The sequence below is a fragment of the Pistacia vera genome, unplaced genomic scaffold, assembly GCF_008641045.1.
Source record: "Pistacia vera cultivar Batoury unplaced genomic scaffold, PisVer_v2 Contig676, whole genome shotgun sequence".
Classification (NCBI taxonomy): domain Eukaryota; kingdom Viridiplantae; phylum Streptophyta; class Magnoliopsida; order Sapindales; family Anacardiaceae; genus Pistacia; species Pistacia vera.
Window position 1 is genome coordinate 255,999 of NW_022196530.1, and position 13,413 is coordinate 269,411.

Sequence of the window (13,413 nt, forward strand, 5' to 3'; positions counted from 1 at the left end):
CTTCATTTTGTTGGGTGCTGAAGCTTGATAGGGATAATTAGGGAAATGTAGCCTGAGAAGGTATGTTTTACAACTTAGGGAATTCGATTTTCAATCAAGGAATTAGAATTTGGGTAATAGATTCTATGATTTGGGTTAGCGTATCTAGGTGAAATCAACACCCTAGCATTTTTTTAGCATTGTTTAATTAGTTAAGTTGTTGGGTTTTGCTTTAATTTCATTATCATTCATTTCTATTTGTTAATTTGTATTTAGTTTGTTTATTTTCCATCAATCTAATTTATTATTTCTTCAATTAGGACTTAAACTAGAGAAATCGGTACTTAGTAACACTATCCTCGTGGGAACGATACTCTACTTATCACTTTATTACTTTTTACGACTAGTACACTTGCTACATTTGTATGTTTATGAAATCACGCATCAGCTCCCTCAATCAAATGACTTCCAAACAGTGCTTTTGACACCTTGTACCTCTCATGTCGAGCATTCCCTTCGAAAAGCTCCTTGAGGTGTAAAATAATTGTTGCAGCTTCCATATTCTCATGCTGCTTTTGCAGTACCGGTGTCATCGATGCTAACATCAAACATTGAACGCCATCAGCATCATCAAGGAACTTTTGATAAGTGTCCTTTACTTCCTAAGTGGCATCAGCATCAGGCTCAGCCATGGATGACTTTTCAAGGATATATAATTTCTTTTTGGATTTGAGTATAATCTGAAGATTACAATACCAGTCTGAGAAATTGGATCCATCCAACATGTTTTCTTTCTCGATTATCGGTAGCAAGTTCACAATGCTCATTTTGGTGAATCTACAATTGCAGAAAAAGAAAAAGTCATTATAAAGTTCATTATTATTTGATATGGTCTTTTATTAAACGATGCTCCAACTATTTTCCTCAAGTCAATCTCACTATTAACTCGGGAAAGCCCGTTGGCTTTCCGAGTGGACTGAGATCCCATCTAGCCCATTTCAAACCTTCATTTTGGCGAACAAGCTAAAATAGGTTGATTAGGTAGGCCAACAAACTTAATCCACACCAGTTGATAGCTCCTACTATCAACCTCAAATGTGAAGAATCCAACAAGCCAATCACACAATCCAATGGCCCTCACCATCGTCCTCAAGTGTGATTCTCAGTATCAGTAGAGTGGACACTACATGCCACCACGTACACACAATATGTGTACTTCTCTACTATGCCTATGATGCGTTTATCAACCTTTGTTTTGGCGAACAAGCAAAATCGTCATTTTAAGTTGATCCATCACCATTAAGGAAAACTCCAATGAATTTTAACCTCCCACTTGTAAAAGTGTACCGTTCGTTTTGGTGAACAAGGTTCTGACGAACAATGGTTTGATTAAACCATGGTGATGGAAGGCATACGTGACTTAATATACTTTAATTGAGGGGTTTTATTTAGAGTCTCACCAGATTATTATCTTTGTTAGAATGACATTGTTCGGTATGTTATTGAACATTTAACCTTATCATGCATTCTAAACAAAATATTAAACGTGCTGGTACATGGCCCAACTAAAACCGATTTCCTCGAGCCTAGAGGAATCGATGGGTCACCTAGGGGTCCTATAATAAATATCTTGAGTCTTCAAGTATGGTTGCCTCATCCTTTGCTCGGTCTTTAAGTACATTACAAAAACATCATTCTAAATTTACAATAAGAATAATTATACAAAATTCCGTACATCAATAAATTTAGAAACCTCGATTTACATTCGAGGGGAATGAGATGCAAAGAGAATGTACATTGAGAAGAGGAGAAAGGTAGGACACGCAGGCCCTATTTAATAAATTACAACCATATATACCCAAAAAATTTTAGAGCATTTCTCTTCTACTTTGTCCCAATGCAGTGGGGACCTACATCGTCTACCATACAAAGCTTCATAAAGAGCCATCTTAATTGTAGACTGATAACTATTATTATAAGAAAATTCCACCAAGGGTAACATCTCATGCCCAGTCATTTTATAATCCATACAGTATGTTCTCAACATGTCCTCAACTACCTGATTTGTTCTCTCAGTTTAGCCATCCGTCTGAGGGTGGTATTCTGTGCTAAATGCTAACCTGGTACCCAAGTTTCTCTGTAAACTGGTCTAGAAAACTTAAACAAATCTGGAATCTCTATCTGATACTATGGTCTTGGGCACCCCATGGAGTCTAACTATCTCCCTGATATAAATATGGGCTAACTGATCTGCTGTGGTACTATCCTTTACTGGAAGAAAATGCGCTGGTTTAGTTAATCTGTCTACTATTACCCATATTGCATTATACCCCTTTTTGAACTCTTGGAAGGCCTGTAATGAAATCCATTATTTCCATTCAGGAATGTTGAATGGCTGAAGCAGTATTGATGGTCTCTAGTGCTCTGCTTTAACCCGTTGACAAACTAGACATTTTGTTACATAATCATCGATATCTTTCTTCATGCCTAGCCACCAATAACACTTTTTTAAATCTTGATACATTTTGATTCCTCTAGGATGTGTAGTATATAGTGTGTCATGAGTCTCTGCAAGAATCCTCTTTCTTAGTTCAGCATCCTGGGGAATGCATATACAGCTCCTAAAACTGAGAACACTAGCTGAAATCTGATACTCTAATATCTTGCCCTCCAACACTTGTCGACTTATTTTCTGACACCACTCATTGGTAGCTTGTTTTTCTTTAATCTCTTCCAATAAAGTAGATTGAATTTCTAACTTGACAATTCTTCCTAGTACTATCTCTATCTGTCCTTTGAGAAATTCTTCCAACAATTCTTTCTACATTGTGAGTCGGGACAAAGAGGCTTTTCTACTCAAGGCATCAACTACTATGTTAGCTTTTCCAGGCTGATACTTAATTTCACAATCATAATCTTTTACCAGCTCTAACCATCTCCTTTGTCTCATATTCAACTCCCTTTGGGTGAAGAAATACTTCAAACTCTTATGATCGGTATAAATATTACTTTTTACCCCGTACAAGTAATGCCTCCATATCTTTAATGCAAAGACTACAACTGCTAACTCTAAATCATGTGTCAGGTATCTTGTCTCATAATCTTTCAACTGTCAGGAAGCATAAGCTATTACCCTACCCAACTGCATCAATACAGCACCAAGTCCTTGAAGTGAGGCATCTGTATAAATGTCATAGTCTACACCTTCCTGTGGTAACACTAGAATATGAGTTGTGGTGAGTCTTTCTTTTAACTCTTGAAAACTTTCTTCACAAGCATCTGACTGTATGAAAGGAGTTCTCCATTTGGTAAGAGTTGTAAGCGCCCTAGTCAACTGAGCAAATCCTACTACAAATCGCCTGTAGTAGCCTGCTAGCCCCAAGAAACTTCTAACCTCCTTTACTTTTGCTACTCGAGAATTGCTTTCACCATACTAGGATCCACTGATATACATTCCTTTGAGACAGTATGGCCCATGAAAATAACTTGATCCAACCAAAACTCATACTTAGAAAATTTGGCAAATAACTTCTTATCTCTTCATCGCTATAGCACAAATCTCAAATGTTCTTCATGCTCCTCTCTTGTCTTAGAATAAACCAGGATGTCATCAATAAACACCACTATAAATCGATCAAGGCAATCATGGAACACCCGGTTCATTAAATCCATAAATACTGCGGGGGCATTGGTTAACCCAAAGGGCATCATCACAAACTCATAAAGCCCATATCTGGTCTGAAATGCAGTCTTGGCAATATCTTACTCTACCACTCTTACTTGATGATAACCCGACCTCGAATCAATCGTTGAGAACACTGCTGCTTCTTTAAGTTGATCAAATAAATCATCTATGCGGGGTAACAAGTACTTATTCTTCATTGTCACTTTATTCAACTCTCTATAATCTATACACATCCATAGGGACCCATCTTTCTTCTTCACAAATAGGATAGGAGTACTTTTTTCTTAACATCTTTCTGACCTTTACACTATTGATTAACATACTAAGTTGGTGGCCCTTTCCGAATCTAAACTTATCGCCGTCATCAAGATTAAATCTTGCTTTCTTCTTTCGGCAATCAATCTCTGCTCCATATCTCCCCAGAAAATCCATGCCTAAAATAACATCAAAATCGGGCATATCAAACACAATCAAATCCACCGCCAATTCCTTTCCATGGATCACTAGGGACTCCCCTGGAAGCATCTCCTGAGTTACCACACTAGCACCATCTGACAATTCTATCTTAATAGGCTGTCCCATTATAATAGGTTTCAAACATAATCTCTCTATGATCCCATATGTAATAAATGAATGTGTGGCTCCAGAATCAATTAATGCATATAGGGGAACTTCAACAATTCTCGGCCTTTTCTTCTACCAACCCCTTTTATTCTTCTTGAGCTAAAATCTTTTCTTATTTCTCACTTCTCTATTATTGGGTGCATCACCCTTAAACAGAAAACTAGCATACCGGATCTTCTCCCGATCTATCATAGGGAACAATGTTGTCGTATGCTCCACGGACCTAATCCATTCTTTTGATACTATTAGGTCCATCGTACCTCTGAATTCTGACTTGGTAATCCATAAATAGGCTCAAAACGATTCTATATTATCAGGGGTACCGACCTTTCTCTTTATTCTCTAGTGGTCAGTACAACAACGGGTGTCTCAACTATCTCTGGTATAAATCTCCCCTGATTCTCTACCAATACTTGCTGCATAATATTATGGATTCTTGCTTCATCGAGGATAGGGGGAGTAGACCCTAACGGGTTGGATGGTTCACCCGTACTCACTGTATTCTTATTACCTACTCGAGTCTTATGTCTCATCTAAATCACATAGCACCAACACTATTAGTCAACTAAGTTAACTCATCTATTATAAGTAAGGAAAGAAATAACTTACAACGGTCGGCTATGGTATGTCAATGCTGCTGGAGAGACGTACTGTCAAATCCCAAAACCATGTTCTGATACAAAAAATGTAATATTCTTTCTAGCTAGTATACTTGGAAGGTATAAAATGAAAACTTAATAAGTATGTCATAGAAAAACATATATAGAAATAAGTATAAGGTAGTGGGCCCAAAAATAGTATTACTTTTATATACAAATCTCTACATCAAGTACCATAGTCACAAAAATAAACTCAAAAATACAGTCTGAGAGTGCTGCCTTTCTTCTTTGCTACTTGACGTCCCATCTGACTGCATCTCATCTACTACCTGCAAAAATAGTGAAATCAACGGGGCGAGCCCTAATTGCTCAGTAAGTAAACCTATAACACTTCTATTCTTTCTCTGTTATTCTGATTCTGAATTTTCTTTCCTTACACCAAGCTTCTTTATTCTTCTCTGTTTTCTACAATTCTAGTTTCTCACTTACCGATATGTAAGCACAAATAGGGTAACTAACTCGGGATAGTAGAAATGGCAAGATGCTTATGCACAGATGCATAAACTTTTCTATGTAATACATTTTCTTATTTGTTTTCTTTATTTTTTTGTTTTTCTTTATTTTTTTGTTCCAATTTTCTCTTTTCTATTTCTTTCTTTTCTCTTCTTTCTTTCTTTTCTTTTCTTTTCTTTTCTATTCTTTCTTTCTTTCCTTTTTTATTCATTCTTTCTTTTCTCTTCTTTCTTTTCTCTTCTTTCTTTTCTATTCTTTCTTTGCCAATCGGAGTCAGTTGAGGCATGGATTCGGAAACCTAGCTGTGTGAGTGGGTAAAATCCTTATCTACATGCACTTCTAATGGACTGTACAAATTCTTCTCTCTTATTCTGAGGCCGCTAACTAAAGGTGGCATGCATGTAGGTATGCTCTGCTGGGTGTAATCCTCATCCACATGCACTTCTAACGGACCGTACACATTCTTCTTTCTTATTCTGAGGCCGCTCACTAAAGGTGGCATGCATGTGATGCGTGTTTTAACAAACATGCAATTGTATAGCAAGTGTACTAGTCGTAAAAAGTAATAAAGTGATAAGTAGAGTATCGTTCCTATGAGGATAGTGTTACTAAGTATCGATTTCTCTAGTTTAAGTCCTAATTGAAGAAACAATAAATTGGATTGATGGAAAATTAACAAACTAAATACAAATTAACAAAATATAAATGAATGATAATGAAATTAAAGCAAAACCCAACAACTTAACTAATTAAACAATGCTAAAAAAAAATGCTAGGGTGTTGATTTCACCTAGATACGCTAACCCAAATCGTAGAATCTATTACCCAAGTTCTAATTCCTTGATTGAAAATTGAATTCCCTAATTTGTAAAACATACCTTCTTAGGCTATATTTTCCTACTTATCCATATTAAGCTTCCACACCCAACAAAATGAAGATTAATAGTTCAAAATCTTTTAAGCTTTATGGAATTCTCTCTAGATTTCATAGATTGCTAAACCTATCTCTAGCGTTTGCTTAATCTATGGTATTTATCCCAAGAGGCACAATCAAAAATCACTTCTCAGTCTCATTGTGAACAACACACATTTGAATGGTGATCAAGCATCCAAAAGTCATTAAGCAAAGAGATAAACACTCAATCATGAAATTAAAACTCAAAGTAAATCAATTCATATAAATTTGAATCATTGTATCAAGGTTACATCAAACCCTAGCTAAACAACTCAGTTCATACTCAAAAACAAAATAAAATAACAAAAACAAACTGAATCAAGATTCATCATTGAAAAACAAGCAAAAGATGGAGAAATCTTCTCTAATTTGAAGTCCAAATCTTCAATAATCTTCTCCTTCCAAGAGCTGCCTTCCAAATGACGAACCTAGACTCTTTTCCCTTCCTCTTTGTTCTAATTTATACCTCTTTCACTTAAGGATCAATCCCTAGCAAGCCAAAACGTGTCGTTTTATTTTTCACATCTGAAGCAGTTTCGCTACGGTGAAGCTTTTTCCTTGCCACAGCAAGCATCTTTCGGGCCAAATTTTTGCATGACAGAGTCTGAATCTGGAAAGATATTAAACCTATGAATTGTAGCCCTTTCAATTATCTTTCTACTCATTCAAGAATAAGCCCAATCAAAGGTCTACAGCTCAAGTTATGGCCAAAATAATGAAGCACGTCCAAAGACATTTTTATTGTTCACAACTTCAGGCTAAGTTTTCACCCTTGTCCGGTCAGAATTAGGAAAAACGCAAAACATGAAAGTTGTAGCTCTTCTTCTTAGCTTTCCAAAGTTTCTAAATTCAGGGCATTCTGAGTTTCCAAGCTCAAGTTACGCAATTGATGCTCAAAATGTTCTTTTATGCTCAGAATCATCATTTAGGCCTGCAAAGACAAATTAATAAAATTAGGTAGCAATTATGGCCCAAATTGTATGAGAAGTATCCTAAATCCTATCGAAATTCAATGCAAAATCATAGGGAAAAATAGGATTATCAAATACCCCCAAACTTAAGATTTGCTCGTCCTCGAGGAAAAAGGAATAAAAATCAAAACAAAAAGAAATATAAATACCTAGATTGAATCACAATGCAAGTCTAAAAAATCGTTGGTACATTATTACAAGAAAAATGCTCAACACTCTAAGAAGTCATAAATTGAATTGACTATCTTTCTCTATTGGTCTCCTGAGTATGTAATCCCCACTTCAGTCCACCTTCCAACTTCCCAGATTATTTTATGCAGAAATGTAAAGTTTATCAAATGGTGGTAGACTCCATAAGCCTAAGTATGGAACTACTCTCCATTAATGTAGACTAGACATCGCTAAGGATCAAAAGGACTTTGCAAGCTTGTAACGTTAGGCTCGGGTAATGGGCTCCAAGGAAAAGGATAGGATAAACAAAGTAAGAGAACTCAGTTTTCCTCATGCAAACAGTAAGAGCACATCAATCTCACTTTCTTTCTTGACCACCAATCAAAGTGTAACCATTTTACAACCCTCAAACTTTGCATTTCTTATTTTGATTTTGAATTGAACAAAGAAATATTTTTTTCTTCTTTTTTTTTTTTTTTTGTTTGAATATTAACAATTATTTGCAACACCATTGAGGTCTATTGCCCCTTCTTCGTGCCCTTTTTGCAACCCCCAAACTTAAAATTTTGGTCCATCACTTATTCACACACCTCTTAAAGCTCTTTTGTGTCATACATTAGGTCCATAATTCTCCTAAAGGGTATGATAAAGTGTTTAGGGTATAGGGATTGGACAATTTTTGGTTTGCAAGGAAAATAAGGCAATGATAATCTCATAAGGCTCAAATGGGTGACTAGGGAAAGATTCATTCATGGGTCGGCTGGAAAGGCTCAAACGTTCTGAAAAATGCCTAAATCATTTCCTCAACAATGTCTAATCCTAGAATTTCGCCTCAAGCACTTCTTAACTAGGTTCTAGAGTCCACCAACATTATCAAGACTTCACCTAACCACATAAAATGTTTCTAATCATGCCGAAAGAGTGAAAATGGTGGTTGAACCACTCAATGAACCTCAAGCTAAATCAAGTCAACCAACCTAAACTTGAAGCAATGCTTAACATTTTCCAAAAATAATATCCCAGCAATTCTAGTCTCATCATAGACTTATGCAATTCATCTAGGCAACAACAACACAACACACACAAAACACACTAAACAAATAACAATCAAAGAATTAAAACAAAAAGAAACACAATTTTGAGCTAAAACACACAAACAAACTAAACACAAAAATTTTGAAAATTTTCCTACCCCAAACTTAAAATGACATTGTCCCCAATGTCACATCATGCACATCCAAGGAATAGAAAAACAAAAGTAAAGGTTGCGAGATACTCCCCTATTAATCCATAAAGGTCGATTTTTTGTGCAAAATCCTAGCATCCATTCCTTGGCTTCCTCATCATCATCATCTGTCAAACAAATGAAAATCTGTGGTGCCAATGTGTTAGATACCCTCACTGATTAATATGAAAGAATTACATCTTGATCTCAACCTTATTGAACTAAACCTAAAATCTAAGCAAAAACAAATAAAGAGCTAAAAACCGGGAAATCAACATCAATTCCTACTTACAAAACATAAAGAAATAAAAACAAAAACTAAAAAGAAAAGTGCTTCAGGCTTGAATCTTCTTCTACTTCTTCCTCTTCACACAACTCCCAAATTTGCTAAAAGCACTTCAACACAACAAACTAAACTTCCTCAACACCAAATTAAATCAAAATCAACAATTTCTACACTCCACAATCAACTCAATCCTCAAATTCTCAACCAACATCCACAATCAACAAATTCAAGCACTTAAAGCATTAACAATCGTAATTGATCAAATTTAAGGCTAGAGAACTTGAAATCTTACCACTCCCATGACGAATTCACCACCAATCTCACCAATTTCTACCCAAATTACAAGATCTCCAATTTTGGAAAACCTAGGGTTTCCAAACTTTTCTTCAATATTTCACAAAAATTGTTGACAAAGTGAGTTGATTTAGTGTTTGTGAAGGTTAAGGAGTGGAGTAGAGGGAAGGAGATGCACTGAAAAATCTCTAGATTGAAGGTGGAAGTGTTTGGCTCTTGGGTGTGCTTTGAAACTTTTTGCATAAAATGAAAAAAATGTTGCGACTTTTATAGAAAATAGACTTCGCCGCGGCAAAGAATAAACTTCGCCGCAGCGAAAACTGGAGAATTCCGCTTTTCGCCCCAATTCGATCATTCACCTGAAACACCAAAAACAACGAAATTAAATTTATTCTAAATCATAAAACAACTAAACAAATTCAAAACAACTAAGAACACTTGGGTTGCCTCCCAAGAAGTGCTTGTTTATAGTCGGAAGCTCGACTCGTTCTTTCATCAATGCGGATCCTTGTGGGGTGCTTCACTTCCCTTTGCCACCTCTTGGTCTTTCCTTTGGAATTTCGGGCATTCTCATAAGCATCTTTTCGGAACTTCAAATTTGTATATGTGTACTTGAGATGAGATGGTGATTGGTTGAGTCCAATGTTTGGAGTCTCTTCCAACACCAATTTTGACTTGTGCGCATTTACACCAAATTCCTCAATTTGTTCCTTGTGAGGTGTTTGCTTGGTTGAAATTCCCCTAAGTATCTTGCACACCATATTGCTTTGAGATTTTCCTCTTCATTAGTCTTGTCTTCATGTTCTTCCAACTTTTCTTCATTGTGAGGTTGCTCCAACACTATAGCTTTGCTCAATGTTATGACATTTAATTGTTCTTTAGGATTTGTGACCGTTTGTAATGCTTTCTTTCTAGCTAGTATACTCGTAAAATATTCACTAAAACTCATTAAAAATATATATAAGAAAATACACATATATATACGAGTAATAAAGTATGGGCCCATATTTATTTTTTTCTTTATATACAAATATTTACAAAATGTTCTCGACAATAGCAACTTGAAAGTGTAGCCCGACCCTTCCACTGCATGACGTTCCGAGCGACCACAACTCATCTATTACCTGCAAAACATTAAAAACAATGGAGTGAGCACTAATGGCTCAGTAACTAAACCCACTATGCTACCCTTCTCTCTCTGTGTTGCTTAAAATTCCAAACTTTCTTTCCTTACATCACATTTCCCGATTATTCTCTATTCTTTCCTTGTTCTTCTCTCTGTTCTTTCTCTATTCTTTCTCTGTTTTGATCTCTGTTTTTCTTTCTGTTTTCTAAATTTTTCACTACCCATGATAATGAGCATGGTATTATGCATATTCATGATGCAAATGCACAAATGCATAAATTATGCATATTCTTTTCTATTTGTCATATTCTGTTTTCTTTTTCTTTATTTTTTTCTTTCTTTTTTATTCTTTCTTTCTATTATTTCTTTCTTTTCTATTCTTGCCGATGGACTCGGTTGAGGCATGGATTTGGAGCCTTGGCCATGTGAGTGAATTCTCTAATTCTGGGTACAGTCCTTATCCACACACACTTCTAACGGACTGTACATTTCTTCTTTATGAATTCTGAGGCCGCTCACTAAAGGTGGCGTGCATGTGGGACTATGTCACTTACGGCTCCCCATCGCAACAACCTTCTCTTCTTTTTATCCTTTTTTTATACTTCTTTAAGAAAAATTCAGATTTGAATATCTTTAATATTCTCATTTCTTTCTGTTTTCTCTTTAACATATTTTAGGGCATTTTCATGCTCTTATGAATATGTATGCATGTAGATGGTTTCATGCTTATAATTCTTTCTAACTTCACCTATTTAAATGCAATTATGCATTATGGAATGCAAACATGTCCTTCTCTACCATCTACAAACACATCCCAAGATAACACATAATCATACTCATACACGCACTTCTCCTTGGCATTTCATCAAACAATTCATGTGCACAAATCAACACTAATTTGGCTACACTTTTATCTCTATTTTAGGCCACCAAAGATTTGGAATAAACTCCTCCATAATTAACACCAAATCTGTCCAAAATACACACTTCAAAATTTTCACTTCAATTCTTCCAAATCTCATCCAAACATTCATCAAATAACAACTACACCAACACAACTTCTCATGGATAGGTTCCAATCATTATTCAACACCAAATCCATCAACAATTCTACATATAACACATATATATGCATAAAGAAAGTTCTCTACACAACATAACTTAAATCATACTTAGGGTAGGATTTACTTACCTTTGATATGAGCAAATTCAACCCTTTAAGAATCTCCTTTGATCAAACTCTCTTCCTCTTAAATCCTATGAGCATAAACCATCAAAATCAACACTTTAAAAACTAAAATTCACTTCTTAGTGCAAGGATCTTACCTATAGAAGCTTAAGATTGAAAATCCACTCAAAAACACCAAAAACCTTTGAATTTCCTTTGAAGAAGAATTGAAGAATTTGAGAGAATATGGAGGTGAAAGTGGAGTGCAAATGGGTAACAGTGGCTAGGGTTTGACTCTTCAATTTGATAAAACATTAAAATTATATTTAGTTTCCCATTTTGCCCTTGCACTTTCTTTAAAATTCCATCTATGTCCCTTAGTCAATTACCATAATGCCCTTATTTTTATTACATTCTCCATGAAATTCTATCTCTTTTCACTCCCCACAATTTCAACTAATTTTGAGTGAAAAGACTATTTTACCCTTAATGCAAGTTTAAGGCATTTTCTTCACATTTTCCTTAAAATAACCTTAGCAAAAATTAACCAAAGGCATAAGAACATAAATTAAATTACGTACCTCATGTGGGCATTACACCGTTGTGCTTGGCAAAGAACCTTGAGATCTCTTTGTCAATTTTTCAACCTTGAACCTCCAAATTTCGAATGGACACTCCTTGAATTCTGAAGTTTGAGCATGCCTCATTCATAAAACTTGTGGTTTCTTGCATTAAATTTTTGAACATATCTTCCAATTTTGAACTCTTTGCTCTACCGGTTGAAGATTCACCACTTGTTGATGGTTTGGCACTGTCCTTTGATTTAATTGATTTCTTTGATTACTCCAAGACAAATTTGGGTGATTCCCCTAACCAAGATTGTAGGTGTTGGAGAATGGGTCATTTTGCAGCCTTTGTGAACAAACCATGTAATTCACTTGCTCAGTTGTTGAGAAGACTAATGGGTTTCCATCTTGGCATTCCACACTCCCATGGTTTCCTACACAAAATTCACAAGTTATAAAAGGTGAGTGAATAGGATTTGCATTCATACCTGCCAATTGGCTTTGAAGTGATGCAATTTGCGCAGATAATGTGACAAACGGATCGACTTCATGTAGACCCATTGTTCTTTTGACATTGCTCTCTCATTAGGTCTTTGGTAGTTATTGTTGGCCATCACCTCAAGCAATCCATAAGCATCTTCCGGGGTATTGTTATTTAATGCCCTACCTACTGCCACATCTACCATACTTTGAATATTTGGTAGCAACCCATTGTAAAATGTTTGGACTTGTATCCAAAACGGTAGACCATGATGTGGACATTTCCTTAACAACTTTGTGTACCTCTCCCAAGCTTCATAAAGTGATTCATCATTGCCTTGCATGAAAGAGATAATGTCGTTTCTCATTTTTGTCATCTTCTCTGGTGGGAAGTATTTTGCAAGAAACTTTTGAGCTAATCCGTCCCATGTGGTGATTGTCCCAACTGGGAGTGACATGAGCCAACCTTTTGCCTTATCTTTCAGTGAAAATGAGAACAATCTCAGCCTAATTGCATCATCAGTCATTTCATTAACTTTGAATGTGTCACTTATCTCTAGAAAGCTAGCGATATTCAAAATTGGATCCTCATATGAATTTCCACCAAATTGGATTGACTGTTGGATAATCTGAATTATTGTCGGCTTAATCTCAAAGTTCACTACAACAGGTGGCCTTGTAACACCATAATTGCATTCTTGCACCGTTGGTATGGCATAATCCATCAAAGTTCTATGTACTTCTACCATGATCTCCAGATGCACTACAAGA

The 13,413-nt window shown here is 35.8% G+C and overlaps 1 non-coding gene across 1 annotated transcript; it reads left to right on the plus strand.

The window, feature by feature from the left end:
- Positions 1-12,906: 12,906 nt before the first annotated feature.
- On the plus strand, positions 12,907-13,013 carry LOC116113280. The gene has a single exon (XR_004125391.1). It is a non-coding gene; the product is annotated as a small nucleolar RNA R71 (small nucleolar RNA).
- The last annotated feature ends 400 nt before the right edge of the window (positions 13,014-13,413 follow it).